This window comes from Rattus norvegicus, chromosome 14 (genome assembly GCF_021556685.1).
Source record: "Rattus norvegicus strain SHRSP/BbbUtx chromosome 14, alternate assembly SHRSP_T2T, whole genome shotgun sequence".
NCBI classification, from domain to species: domain Eukaryota; kingdom Metazoa; phylum Chordata; class Mammalia; order Rodentia; family Muridae; genus Rattus; species Rattus norvegicus.
Genome location: NC_141547.1, coordinates 57,373,754 through 57,389,191, shown reverse-complemented (window position 1 = coordinate 57,389,191; position 15,438 = coordinate 57,373,754). Strand labels below are relative to the sequence as shown.

Sequence of the window (15,438 nt, the reverse complement as noted above, 5' to 3'; positions counted from 1 at the left end):
AGGCTGGTCCCCCACTCCACCACCACTGTAATAAATTAAAATAAACAGAAAAGAATTGAAGGTGTGAAGTCAAGATAGCAAGAAAAATGTAACCTCGTGGGTATTGGGGGGCTCTTCACGGGAGCGGACACCAAACTCCTATAAACTCTCAAAATGAGTATTCATAAAATAAAGGGCTTATTATAGACCCAGTGTTCATACAAAGGAATCTGATCACCATATAAAGGCAGTGGATGGGAAGTATAGTCAATGTCAGGTGTGCTCATAACATTAACCTTCAGTCGCTTTACAAGGGACACGCAGGGCAAGGAGAGCAGAGAAATCCCCAAGAAGTTCTTACAGTTTTCATCTCCCCAGAAAACCATAAGAAACGTTACCAAATCACAAGGCTTCTCTGGAAGGGTTTAATTTCTGATTGCAGGATATAGAACTCACATATAAGTGGGAGAGTTTGGTTAATAAATATCATTTGTTTGTTGTTTGCTGGCTTGGTTTTGTTTGTTTGGTTGGTTGGTTGGTTTATTTTGCTTGTGGTTTTCCTTGAGAAAATAACATGCCAGGGATCTCATGTAGATCTAAAACTCCAGATCTTCTTGTCTCTACCTCCTGAAGGATAGAATCACAAATGTCCACCAACTTCCTAGCTATAAAATTAGATCTAGCAGCTGGTTTTTAAGTCATCCTTTAAGAACTCAGATAATAAGCAAACAGTTCCCTCAGACTCTGTAACATATTCCCAATATTGGCAGTTTATGTTAAAAATATTCGTTTTACCCAATAGATTTTTTTATTTAAGACATTTTTCATAGAACATATTCTGATCACAGTTTCTTCTCATTTTCACAGATTCTCCTTTTCCAAGCCACATCTATCCATTCTTCTTTCTTTCTCTCTTTAAAATAACAACACAAATAAAACAAATAAGACAAAAAAGAAAAAGCACGACAGAAATACTTAGACAAACATACCCTCACACATACCCACACACCCAATAAATAATAAATAAATAGATAGATAGATAAATAAATGAATCACAAAATCAGAAACCATAATATACAAGCAAAAGACCAGTAAGCTTTTTCTTTTTTTTTCTTTTTTAGCCCCACAGAAAGCATTATGAGACAAAAAAATTCTCCAAAGATATCATTGATCTTTTTTGTGTTGACCATCTGTGGGGCATGGGGACTGCCCATAAGTAAGGTTTGTATACCCAGTGAGATTTCAATGAAGAAAACAAATTTTTGTTGTGCAAGCAGTTGTCAGCTGGAGATAGCTTCTTGTTTAACTAAGGGAGCTCGATAGGCCTTTGGACCTATGGGAAAACCAAATACTCTTTTCCTGCTAAAAGTACACAGCATAAAATGACTTCTAAAGACACTGTGCTGTGGAGTCTCATAGAGCAGTATGGTGTTCTATGCCCATAGATAAGCCATCATCAAAGAGGCTTCCTCCTGCAGTTGATGAAAACTAATATGAAGACCCACATGCTAGACAATGTGCAGAGAATAAGAGACCTTGGGACATTCAGTCCTAAATGGGATGTTTCCATCAAACCTCTCTACACAAGGCTCAGGTAGCTACATGGAAGAGAAGCCAAAGATTTTAAAAGCCAGAGAGCCCCAGACACAGCCTTCGGGTAACAGGTACACAAATTTTCTCTGGTGGCCACTGTGCCACCGTAGTAGTAGCTGGCAGTGGCATTTCATTTGCATGACCTCTCGAAGGAGGTCTGGTATTCTTTAATAGAGCTCTTTGCTGAGTTCTTGGAATAGATATCTCTACCTAGAGGGTCTGTCTTGTGTATAAAAGAAGAGAGCACACCGTTGACAGACATGTAAAAGCTGACAAGGCACTCACACTGCGATCAGAGCCTTCCCCCTGATTGGCAAATCCTTCTCCATCTTCTCCCAAGTTAGTGAGATCTTTTTCTTTTTAGTGATTTTGAACTTGACTGCCCTCTTGGAGAGCACTAATCTGTGTCTCCTTCCTAGAATGAATGAAAAGGTGCTAGTAAGAAAAGAGCATATAATCAGGACCGGCTGCCCAAACGGCGTGTCTCTGCCCTTACTATAGAACACATTCAGGATCACTTCTGGACATCCTGGAACTAGGAAGTGCTGGCACTGACTTGTGCTGCCTACCTAAGTAAGAATGTAGAAGAAAACTTCTCCACTGGATATTGTTGTGTGCTCAAACACAACATGCTCAGGGTGCTACTGAGGATGGGCTAAAGCAGACTATCAGCCATGTTCAGACACCCGTCCATGGAATTAACACAGAGAGACTGGGAAACACGGTGGACCTGTGGTGAGAGCCTCTTCTGCAGGACCTAGTGGACACAGTCAGGAGGCAGAGGGTGAGTCAGGCCCAGGTATCCAGCCATCCTGACTGCTCTGTACAACTGGTGACTTCCAATGGAGTCAACAGTTCAAAGAGGCTTCTCTAGCATCAAAGGAGCCCACAGCAAGGCAGGCACTGTGGGATGTGTCTCCTATGACGTGGCACTGAAACCTGTGAGTGAAGAATGGGCACCACAGCAACAGCCATGCTGGGGGAAGGGCAGCACCAGGACCTTTTGCTGCCTCTTGTCTAAAGGCCAGTAGACAGCGTGGCCCTCACTGTTAAGACCCTGCAACACCGAGATCCCCTAGCCAGAGAATGATGGAGCTCACGGATTCGGAGCTCTGCAACATCTGCTGGAGACCGCAGCATACTTTCTCTGAAGAAGTAGAACAGTTGTGCAGAACCAGAGCTCACCTATGCCATCCAGACCTGGAGTGAGTTAGCAAGGCTGAGACGAGCTCCACGTATCTGGTAGAAGTGGGTGGATAAGGAGGAAACCAGTCTAAGTGGGTGCTGCCACACCCTCCATTCAACCAACAGCCCAAGATTGTACTTCATGGAATGTTCAAAAACAGTTCTATCATTTAAAGTTTAAGGTAAAACAACTTCTACATCAAAAGCTGATTGCACCAAAGAACATACTCTGTCTAGACCTAGGCCTCCCCGCCCATGCAGCAGATGTGCACCTTGATCTGCATGTGGGTCCAGATCTGGAGCGGGGACTGTCCCAAAACTGTTGCTTGTTCGTGGGGTATGATCTTCTAGCTGAGCTGCCTTGTCTGGTCTTAGAGGGAGTCTCAGAACCTCGATGTGCTGAGGTGGGAGGGATTCCCAGGGGCCCTACCCACTTAGAGGAGAAGAGGGGTTGGGGAAGGATTGTGGGAGGGGGTGACCCGGAGGGGGGCAGTGAACAGGATGTAAAGTGAATAAGTAAAGAAAATAAAATAAAAAGCCAGAGAAAATGGAAGACACCAAGGAAATTTTGTATTCCAGATCCAGTAGGTCTAACAATTAAAAAAAAAATTTTTTTTCGGAGCTTAGGACCAAACCCAGGGCCTTAGGCTTGCTAGGCAAGCGCTCTACCACTACGCTAAATCCCCAACCCCCAATTCAAAATTTTTAAACTTAATGCATCTTCTCTTCTAAAAGGCAAAGGATTATACAATATGTTGTCTATATTTTTATCAGTGTTTAATAATAAAAACACAAAATAAACCAATCAGAGAGATTAAGTTAAGTTAGGGCAAATTCTCTTTTCAACTGTAAAGGTTTAAAAACCTCTTATACCTTATTAGCATATTTTATTTTATCCTTCATTCTTTGACAGTTTTATCTATATTACCACACTATCAGGAACCAGGAGACACTGAAAGACAGGAGAGAATGACTTTAAGAATTGGAAGATGGAGAGAAGCACCATGAAATGCTTCTGTCCAGATAGGATGTGACAGGCCAATTGCAATGAGGAGCTCACAACAGCTGGAAACAACTGCCCAGCCTGGAAATCAACATCCCATCATGAAGAAAAAAAGATGCCCATGAGACCTCACTCACCTTAACAGTATTTTACTATTAGCTTATTTTTTTCCAAATAGGACCCTCACTTTCCTGAAATAGAAGTCAAGAAACTGACATGTTCAAGCCTTTGGCTGGCGATATATGACCCAGCTTATGTTAAGGAGACACCTGTGTGATCTTGAATTGGAAAGAGAGCAAGGAGAAACAGGTACCACACACCCAGATTCAATCTGACAAAGAAGGTGGCAGTGAATAAAATGTCATTGGTCCCTGTTGACTGGTTCTCGTTTTCTTTCCTTGTTTCTGGTAGTAAAGGGAGATCTTTCTGTTTTCTTCCTCCAAATAGTTCTCTTTTTCTTCCCTGAGTACATGTGTAGAAGCTTCTATCATACCCTTCTCCCATTATGGTTTGGCATGAGCAATAGAGCAGGTTGCCAGGCTGGCTCTAAACCCGCAGAACATTCTAACCTGAGACACAAGTCTGCTTGAACTCACCACATTTGTCGGACTGATTCAACCATAGAAGATCCTCTTGTTCACAGCGACTGCCCGAGCTGACCTCCTAACACATCCTCATGAAACAAGGTGCCGTGGATGTTGGTTTAGTGATATTTTTACTACAGGAGATATAGTAAAGGTACATTTTGTCTTCAGATTTTTAAACTTACAGAAAGCTAGAGCTTTAAAAGTTGATTGTCCTACTTTTAATGCCCTGGCTTTATGGACAAAACCCCGACAACTCGTAGAGGTCAAAAACGACCTGGCCAGAGGCAATACTGCTGCCGAGCTCTGCAGACTAAACACCAATTCCCTTGACTTGAATTCAGTGTATATTTCTTCCAGTTCCTTGAAGGTTCGCTGTTTTGCTCAGACAAAAGACAGGGCAAGAAACTCTTATCTTAGCTAGCTGAATTTCAACATGTCCCACCCCAGGGCCCAGTTGTCCAGTTGCATATTTGTTTGAAAAGTGTCTGAAAGGCTTGTGGGTGCTAATTGTTGTTATTCCAGGAAGGTTCCAACAAGGATAAGGGCTCATTGTCTTTATCCTTATTCTGTGTTTTGTTCTCTTTTTTGGTTTGGTTTGGGTTCTATTTTTGCAGGTAGAGGGATGAGGAGAGCATTTAGATGCAAGGCACATTTACAGAGAGCTGCACAGTTTTCCTATGCCAGTAGGTCACTGCAACCTGAGGGTGGTGAAGGCCCTGTCTTTCACCTTGACTGATAGGAGAATTCTCTTCTACATCAGAGACATCATCACATGACATTCTGCTTAGCGAATGGCTCAGGACCTCTATCAATGATTCATTATGTACCTGTGGCAAGTCATTAGTCAGTTTTCATCAAATGCTACTTTCTTTATTTCTAAATTAGAACTAAAATATGGTTTATACTGCAGTGATAATCATGAAAATCAATTAATATAGAAATACAATGTTTATTATAAGTATTTTATTACCATTAGGTATATTACACATATAGCAGCAGTTAACATTTATTATTTATTCCCCCCCCCCTGTGTGTGTGTGTGTGTGTTTGTGCGCGCGCGCGCGCGCGTGCACTCGCACAAAGAGAGAGGAAGGGGTGGAGAAACAGAGATCAGAGGACAACTTACAGGAAGCTGGTTATCTCATCCTACCACAAGGATTTGGAAATTGAATCAGGTTTCACGATTGTTAGCATGTGTAGTCGACAGGGGTATCATGAGCCCTTTCTAAAGCACTCTTCTACTTTTGGAGTTGATGTTTACATCCCCCTTTGGCTTCTCTTTTAACTCTTCCCAACATCTTTCCATGTGTATGTGAATGTATGATTGTGTCTGTGTGTGTTTGAGTGTTTTACTGTATATGTCTGTGTATGTGAATGTGTGTGTGTGTGTCCTTTGGGCAAACATATATTATCACGGTTCTATTTCCAATTCATACCTTCAGAACTTCAATCAAATCTACCCCACATCCCAGGGTGACCCCAATCCTTCCTCTCAGCCTGCCAAGTGCTGGGCCCATAGGCCTGATCCTCTTTACCCAGCCTTTCTTTAGCACCTTGAATCTCACAGTTTGAAAACTCCTGACCCTGTGTGTTTCCACCTCACAGTTTCCACCTCAGTAGAGGCCACTCAGGCCATGTAACTGCTACCCGTGTTACAGAGTGCATCCATGATTCGAGAAGTTAAGAAGTCCACAACCAATTCAAGACAGGAAACTGTGTGATAGGATAAGAGGGCGTTAACATAGAAGGAGAACGAGAAAGAGCAATCTCAACTACGACTCATAAAACAAAAACAAAACTAATCTCGAGACTTTATATCCTTTATATAGAAGAAGTCACAGTAAGACATAAGTCTTTAATGAAATGTCAACAGTAAATACTACTTTTACACAGCTGTTTGGCAATGTGCTGTGTTCGGAACAAACCAGAATTGCTTAACTTTTGATAAGATTTTCTTTCATGCCTGACTTAGCTTGGGTATAATGCTAATTGTGTCTTTTCTTCTGGTCTGCAGAATTTACTCTGGAGGCCTGCTGACTCTGCCTTCTTATTCCCTAGCGCTTTCTTTTTATTTTCAAACTAAGGTAAATTTTGCTTCTGGCTACAAAAAAGGAGCAGGTCATTGAGTATATACCAAAGACAGAATGTCCCTTTCTTCACCGGTGTAACCTCCACCTCTAACATTACTGTAGAACTACATACATGGAGTCTTTCATAAGTATTTGCTGAGAGATTTTAATTGGATGGATGCAGTCTCACACATATGAATACACACACACACACACACACACACACACACACACACACTTTAACAAAAAAAAAGACTTCTAGAGAAAAAGATGGATCTGCTTCTCTTATGAAGATACAGTCTGTTTAACAATCTGCATCATTAGAAAATGGCTACTTTAAATCCCTTAGGTGATTTATTATCAATGCTAAGGAACCAGACTGAATGTCAAAAAGCTAATTGAATGTATTTTAGTATTGGCAAATTTCAGTGTAAAATGTTTGGTATCTATGTGAAAATCTGTGTGTATATTCCAACTGTTCTGCTACCTTAATTCCAAGTGTTTCCGATTCTTAGGTATGTCTAGCATCTTTGTGAAAGGTGTTTGTGGGGTTGAGGATTTAGCCCAGTGGCTGGGTTCTGTCCCCAGCTCCAAAAAAAAAAGTGTTTGTTGCAAACTGAACTTAGCCTTGACAGTGCATTTTTCTATCTTACATCATGTTCCTGGTTATTCTCAAACTCTAGGCCAACTAGGTAGCTCCTTCTATTCACCATGAAATTAGTTAAAATGAAGTGGACTAAATTCTGGACTTTGGTTACAATAGGTACCCAGAGGAGAACAGTGGGTGTAAGTGACTATGGCAGTTTTGCTGAGCAGTTCTGGAGACATTTCCACCTAGAGGGGTGGGTCTACCAACTGGTCTGTGGGGTATATCAACAGTGGTGAAAGGAAGGTGAGAACAGTAAGTCACCGTTCAGTTTCTACATATTTATCTTTTATAGAAAATTCTTCTGACCAAGGACATAAGGTCTCCTGGATTAAAAGAATTTAAATAAATCCAGCATTTTTTTAAAAAACATACACATGCTCATTGTTTTACTATTACTTGATGGAAGACTTATTATCACTGGTTTGTGTTGATGCTGCATTGCTTGGTACCCTTTTGAAAGAATTCCTTTTGAAGTAAAACAACGTCCTGTGGAGCCTCAGTTCTGTCCTTTCGATCTGTGTGTTGGCACCTGTGTTGATTTTGCACTGTCTTCATTGCTGTAACTGTCATAGGTTTTTAAAATAGAAAGTACGGGTTCAGCTTTCTTTGTCCAATTCAAGGTTTTTTTCATTTTCATATGGATGCTAGGAAATATTTGCTAATTTCTGCAGAGATAGAAGTTGCATCTCAAGAAATATTCTAAATCTGGGGAATGGGGTCATTCTCATGCTCTGTCCTTATCTCATTTTACAATCATATTTTATGGTAAAATTTTAATGCACATTTTGTGCTTGCTTTATAGCTATAGAGGTAAGTGTTTTAACTTTTTATGCTATTGCATGGGGTCATTCTTTTAATATTTTATTCAAATGATCAAGTCACTGGAATATAGAAATAGTTTCGCTTCGTCTTCTCCTGCCTCTCTGCCTCCTCTGCATATTCCTTGCCTCATAGCTCTAGTCAGAACTTCCTGCACACTGTTGTATAGAAGACTTGAGATAGATGGCCTTTCTGTGTTCCTCACGTTACGGGGAGACATGCAACCTTTCACTGGTAGATAAGATGTTAGCTGTGGAGATTTTACAGATGCCCTTTATATGGTTGAGAACGTTTCTTTTTGTTCCCATGATGCTGATAACTTCAATTATAAATGAAAAAATACTGCTTTTTGTCAGGTGCTCTTTCCATTTCTAGGGAAATGAAAATTTCTAGGAAAATTTTCACTGCTAATGTAATTGTTAGGTTCATTGATATTTAGAAGTTCAGTAGCCTTATCTTCCTGGGAGAAGTCACACTTCACAATAAATATCATCATCGCTGTATGCTGCTTACATGAAGATTGCTAAGGTTTTGTTCAGGGTTGAGTAATATGTATTGACCAAGGTCACAGCCGCTCCTTTGTGCTCTGCCCTGAGTCTAAGTATATCAGTCATGCTGGACTTTACAATGCTCATGGACTCTTTTCTATCTCCTTATTTTGGGAAAGATCCACAAAACGTTTCCTCTAAAACTTGGGTGGAATTCAAAATCTGGGCCTAGGATATTCTTTTAGGGAAATTTAAATTACTAATCTGTTGACCTTTTTCCACATCTTATCATAATATCTATTTCTTCTGCTGTGTAGCTTGTGTCTGGATAGAAATTCCTGTGCTGTGCTATGTTATCATATTTGGTATTTTGTTTTGTATTTTGTTTTGTTTCAGTTCTGGGGATGGACAGCAGAACTGCGAATGCGGTATACAAGTGATTAGGCACTGAGCTATGTACCCAGACTAAACCATTTATTGGCATACAGTTTTATATAGGATTCTCTACTCTTGCCTTCTCTTTTAAAGATAAGTAATGTTCTTTCTGACTTTAGTAATTTGAGCCTTCTGTGTCAGGCAAATGCTAAATGTGTCTATAAATTTCTTCAGCTTTAGTTTTTTTTTAAGTGATATAATCAAGATAGAATATTTAAAAATACATAAATGCATTTATTAGATCTGTGTTAATCTGCAGCAATCTTTTTGAAGATAAGGTCAAACAAAAAAATGCTTGGAAAGAATATGGTTTCAGTATTTGTATACCATGTGAATATTTGTCCCCCAATAATATTTTTAGATGTCTGAGTCAGTAAAACATATAAATTATTCAAAATAAGAAGTGAAAATATGAAAATATAATTCATAAAAGAGGAAAATCAATACTTCTATAAATAAGGTTTGTTGTCTAAAATATCACCTAATGTTAGTAAGTCAACCTCAATAGTTAATAACATTCACCGCTCTTGCATAGCAACAGGATTTGACTTCTAGCACCCACACAGCAAGTTACAATCTTCTGTAACTCCAGTTCCTGGAAATTACCTTCTCCTGATATCTGTGGGAGCTATGCCTGCAGACAATATAAATAAGTACATGTAGGCAACTAAAACACACACACACACACACACACACACACACACATATGTATATATATGTATATATATATAATAAGTTTATATACTTAATTGAAAACAATTTAGACAGAATATCCAGTACTGGCATGGGTGTACAGGAAAAGAAGTTTATACTTCCACAGGGGGTAGTTTATATACCTTTTGAATCCCATAAATTGTTAATCTGGTATGTCTATTAAATTTAAACTGTAAATATACTTAGCCAGTTTCACTTTTGGAATGTATTCTATCAATTTGAAACTACAAATTTTTGAAGTGAATTTTTACCAGTGTATTGAAGTTTGCCCATGTGTACCCATACTGAAAAAGCATAAAAAAGGAAGAAAACACAAGTATCCTTCTAATAGTGAGGTGGAGAAAGTGCATTAGTAAATTAGAAAGAAGAGCAAAGTGATGGGCAAGGGCTATTTTATGTAAAGAGCAAAACTAATGCCTTATGTTTATTCAAGTAAAGTGAAGAAGGATGCTATTAATGTCAGTATTCATGTCAAGAAGAGACTAGAAAGAGACTGAATTTCACTGTATTCGTTTGTGTTGTTTGACTTGTTCTGAGGAACAGATGTCTTAGGATGTGCATTAAATAAAGACAAAGTAGAGAAGAAGAAATTATAGCAAGGGGAAGGGACAGGGGAAACAGCACAGGATGGTCCTAAAACTGCAGAAATGAAGTCAACAAAAGTCAATGCTAGATTCTAGCTTCTACTTGTTCATCATCAAGACTATGTAGAATGAGGAGCATGTGGTAATTCCCCTACTATTGTCTGGGACATTTGCTTCAGCCTCTCTAAACACCATGCCATCACTTTTCTCTTTCACATCTTCTCTTCTGCGGCCACAGTTGTTGCCTTTTCCGGGGCAAGTAGCATTCTACCCTATCATTGGCTCTCAGATAGATATCTGTAGTGTTAGAGACAGTCAAGTTGCCAGAAGTGGAGCCCATGCACATCTGGTTTTAAAATGTTTGACCAGGTTTCCATCAGAATGAACCATCTAGCAGTTCATAAATCAGATTCCTATCATACATGCTCCCACCAAAGTCACACACAATAATCACGAAGGATCATTCAATCTTTTATACATGGAAATGACAATGTCGAAAGTTTGTGCCACAGAAGATCATACATCCTAATGGGGAAAATCCTGCTCTGTTTTGTTAAATTTGCATGATATGTCTGTCAAATTGACTTCTAAATATTTATGTTTATGCCCTCAGGTTTGTGTTGCTGTCAACTTGGGTGAGGGAAATTTCCTTTTGCAACAGAAAGTGTAACTACAGAGATTCAGAACCTGTCAAAATAGAAGAATAACTGCTGAAAGCTGAACCCTAAACAGGAAATGTGTTTCACCCCTTCCAAGTCTTAAGAACATTTTGGAAAATGGGGGAGAAAGAATTGAAGGGCCAGAGAAAGGGACGGAGTGTCATGGAATGTGGTCTTCTGGGCGTGATGTAGCTCTTGCATACTTGAACTTTAAGCAGTTGTGATCAACTGGACGAAAGCTGCACATGATTGGTCCTAGTAGTGTTTCATTTGTGAGGGAGGAGGGGCTTGTAAGGCCTTGCCCCTAGGTGAAGGTCTACAAGCAGTTTAAGGTTGCTGGGGGAAGGAGACACATTGTCTTCTTCCTTCCTTCCTTCCTTCCTTCCTTCCTTCCTTCCTTCCTTCCTCCTTCCTTCTAGTGGTGTCGACACTAGCATGTTGCCATACACTTGTAATTCTTCACCAGTGGTCTCATAAGCAAACCTAAACAAACTAGTTATATCACACATACAGAAAGAGATGAAGGTAGGATGGGGACTACTAAGGGGGAAAGATCATCAGAAAAGGAAGGGTGACAACAAATAGGACCGGAGATGAGTGGGCCAAAATACATTATATACTTACGCAAAAATGTCACAATGAAATATGTAGTTATATATAATGGGCATATGCCAATGTAAAACAAAAAATGGCAGTCACAGCATAAAAGAAGAAACAAGGAGATTTCATATACACACAGTGTGTGCCAATGTCCAACTATCAATTGATACATTGTCGATCAGAGGGTAGGATACACACCAACACCCACATTCACACACAAATTTAGGAGAGAATAAATTATATGCAACAATCTATAAAGCTTCTCTCTGCAGAACTAGGAGATTCACTATGCTATGTCATCATATCATTTTCTGGAAAGTGGGCTTAGATAAAATGAGGAAAATTAATAGACTTCCTTTATTTTGTATATAGTTTCACAAATATATCACATATCTTAGAAAAAATTAGGTGAAAATAATTTTATGTTCTTTTTTTTTAAAAACATTCCCCAGGCCATTGTTTTCTCATTTAAAAATATGTTTAGATCAAAGCTATTTTAAATGTGTCACATTGTTCAGAATCAGTCTAATGTGGAGAAGGGAAAAATGCTAAAATGTTTTCCAAACACTATTTCTGTAGTGTTCTGCTTTCATGCTTTCACTTTGTATAAAATAATTTAATTGTTAAATATAAAATAAAAATATTTCATATTCACTCTGTGAAAAACACAGTCATCCACGATGGTGCTTAGTGTTACATTAATTGTTTTAACTGTGGGTTTCTAAATCCAGCCATCCTTCTTGGGCTATTCATTTCCCGTCCTCCTTTACCAGCATTTCACACTTTGCTTCATCCCTATGATGTTCTTGTAACTACATGTTACTTCTCTTTCTAGTGTTCTCTCTCAGATATGTCCAAAACACCAAGCATAATTTTCAGATTACATCTTGGTTATAGTATCCCTAATCACAGTCATATCTAGATATAGTTACTTCCAAATATATGATACTCATTTTGATAGTGTCCATTTATGTTTAAATATATTCACAAATATATGTATGTCTTAATGTATAAAACTATTACAGACTTTGTAAAACAAATTTATAAATTTGATTAATATTTACATCATTAAGGGAATGAACCAAATTCATGAATGAAGATTTTAAGATAGCTATTGAACAATATATTTGAATATGACAATACTATTGTTATTTTTTTCAGAAAGAAATCATCATAATGAATTGGGACAATGCTTCCTTGCCTTATATTCGCTACTTTTTTTCAGTCATCCTGTTACTTGTAATACAATTCTGACCCATTCTCCTGTGGGTGCATATCTGTGTGCAATGGACTGGGAAGAGTGGTGTGGGGTGTGGGGGTTTACATACTTCAGTGGGCATGAGTGTAAGTGTAGGTATGTGTTTGGTGTACTGTTTGAATGTGATGGTGGGTGTGTGTATGTGTGTATGTACATATTAAATAACAGGAAAAAATTGATCAATGTATTGGGGAAAAACAAACAAAGGTGCTTAATGATCTGAGTACATCTTTCTGGAATTAACACCATTTTCTGATTTCTGTATAATGGAAAGAAACCAAATCTGGCTCCTATAACCTTCCAGTATGTAGCCTAGCATAGAAAATTATTCTTATATTGAATGTTGAATGTGGTCAGTCTTTCAAAGATTCTCTGTTTCATGGAATCTGAGGTGGTGACTGGATTTTTTTTAAATGACACTTCAGTTTTGAAGGAAACAAGTTAAACATTTATCAAATGGTTAACATGCCTATTTTCAGAGGAAATGACGTGGCTCAAGTGAAAAGGACATAGAAAATGAAGAGAGAGGAATCAGAGATTACATAATCCTTTTGGTTACACTATGAGCCCATGTGAGGAGTCTATGTATTTTAACAAAAGCAGCTTCTAAGAGTCTATTCTAATGCCACCATTGTCAGGAGACATTTATCTGTCCTGGAGAAGTTACAGAACCAGCCAGTCTGGTTTTGAAACCTTTGTGGCACACTGTATGATCATATATGAGAAGGGAACAAGCAATAATTGTTCAAGTGAAAAGAGCCACATATTTAATCCGAGGTTTAGAACCCCACCACAAAAAATACAAAGTCTGAAAGCATCCAATTAAAGGGATCTTATGTCAATAAACAAGAGCATTTGAAGAGGAGCTGGAAGTGGCACATGGGAAGGTTTTGAGGGAGAAAGGGAGAGACCTGTTGTAATTATAATCAAAAAAATAATTCCACAGCAAGCCATCATTTCTTTTTTCGTATATTTGCAAGTATGGACTCGGGATGATTTCCGGTGGAAGACATTAAGTGTCAGGTGACCATGTGTAAGAACTGATTCTCTATAACTTCAAACCTTTAGCTAGTTGTAGGACCACTGGCACGACTGACTGACTCTATGTCTAATTTTTCAGGCAGTTTTACTGTGCAAACAAGACAGGACTGCAACACGATTCATCTTGCTGTAGCCTCTCAAGTGGTGAACTTAGTGATGAGCAAACCAGGCCCAACATGACATTAGTTAACTTCTGACATTTTCCACCATGCCTCTGAATAATTTCCTCTGAACACATCACTAATCAACCATTCCACAGTCTGGTTTCAATTATCCCTCATAGGATGAGATTGGTTCCAGTTGATCTGATCTGATGTCCAATCCCAAGTTAAATTCTATCTGTCCTGCAGGAAGGCATACACTCATAGGATGTGTGTGTCCTAAGTTCTAAGTCATGAGGTCATCTTATATCAAATAGTGTTTTTCAGGCTGTGCCTTGCCTTGAATGACTTCATTTTACAAAGTATCATTTAACTCTACTTCAAGTGCAAATTCAGAGGCAGGAGGACTGTACCTCTGTACCTCTGAGTAGGCTGCAAACAGAAGAGCACATGTGCAATACACAGCACTGTAGCAATAAACTCTTTTTGAGACTTTCACACATAACTGATAAATGATACCTCTAATACCCTCACCTGAACCCCATAAGCAAAAGAACACCCAGTCCCGCAAAGGTTCTATCTACATATTGTCTGATCTCAGTGTGTGCTTCAAGGGACTAACAGGCCGAGAATGACTGGTTTCCACGGGGATTGAATTCATAGCTATACACAATATAGTTATACACTAATCTGTCGGAGCTTGTCCTTCACCTTGCCGCCACAGTCTGGCACCTCCGCAGTGACTCGACCTTGTAGCTCAGCTAGACCTCAGTATTAGCAGCACCTCTTTGCCCTCCAACAGCTCTCCAACCTCTCCTCAGCATCTTATGAGCCACCCGCAGTGACTGCATTTGGACCAAGCCTTCTGCCTCATTTTCAGTAAGGCCTATTTGAACTCTCAAGACAGTGGCCCTGTTAACCCTTCTGTAGGCATTCTGTAGCCTTCGCATAAAAGCAGACATAGATACAATTACTGCGCAAAGTGTGATGTCTGATCTGAGAGTTAATATTATTAAGTAGGACTTGAATACAAGAACGTCTATTTAGCCATAACCAGTTATCAAGAAAAAAATAAGATTATTTGGCAAATTGCAGTTGAGCAAATTAACCCAGATTGCAATAACTTCTGATAATATGAATAGACACAGACTCATCTGCCTATATCTCTGGCATAGCATGTTTAAATAACAGCATCACAAAAGCACCGTGCAGATTATTATTTTAGGAGTTGTACGTGCGTTACTGTCATTTCCCAAGAGTTTGATTGTGAACACTGTACAGGAAGATGAAGAACATGGATGACAAAACCCTCGTGTCAAATTTTATGGTTCAAACACTTATTTTTCTGCATCGCAGATTAATGGGGGGAAGCTCTGCCAAACAGATCTTTAAAAATAAGTCCTTAGACTAAAAGCAATTCCAGCAGCTAAATGAATCCATTTCATTTTCTTCTCCACTAGCAACTGACGGGCTATGAGAAGCCACTGCTCAAAAGGCATGTGTTTCTTTGCCTTGCCAAAAGTGTTATCAACAGGGTTTTGATCTGGCAGATTGGACAAGGTAAGTTCACCCACCTGGCCCAGTAAACCCATTGAGGAGACAACCAATGGTTAAAACTACAGAAAGGAAACTAAATTAACATGTTCAGGGGAGGAAAGAGATGGAATCCAGTGA

At 39.1% G+C, this 15,438-nt stretch overlaps 2 long non-coding RNA genes across 3 annotated transcripts; one reads left to right on the top strand and one right to left on the bottom strand.

The window, feature by feature from the left end:
• Window positions 1-768: 768 nt before the first annotated feature.
• On the bottom strand, window positions 769-2,461 carry LOC102549744 (uncharacterized). The gene is made up of 3 exons (XR_015637035.1): window positions 2,142-2,461; window positions 1,858-1,987; window positions 769-892 (listed from the first exon to the last, which is right to left on the bottom strand). It is a non-coding gene; the product is annotated as an uncharacterized LOC102549744 (long non-coding RNA).
• A 140-nt stretch (window positions 2,462-2,601) lies between these two features.
• On the top strand, window positions 2,602-4,138 carry LOC102549643 (uncharacterized). 2 transcript variants are annotated; one of them, XR_015637034.1, is made up of 2 exons: window positions 2,602-2,939; window positions 3,697-4,138. It is a non-coding gene; the product is annotated as an uncharacterized LOC102549643 (long non-coding RNA). The 2 variants fall into 2 exon arrangements; XR_015637033.1 differs by having other exon boundaries at window positions 3,671-4,138.
• The last annotated feature ends 11,300 nt before the right edge of the window (window positions 4,139-15,438 follow it).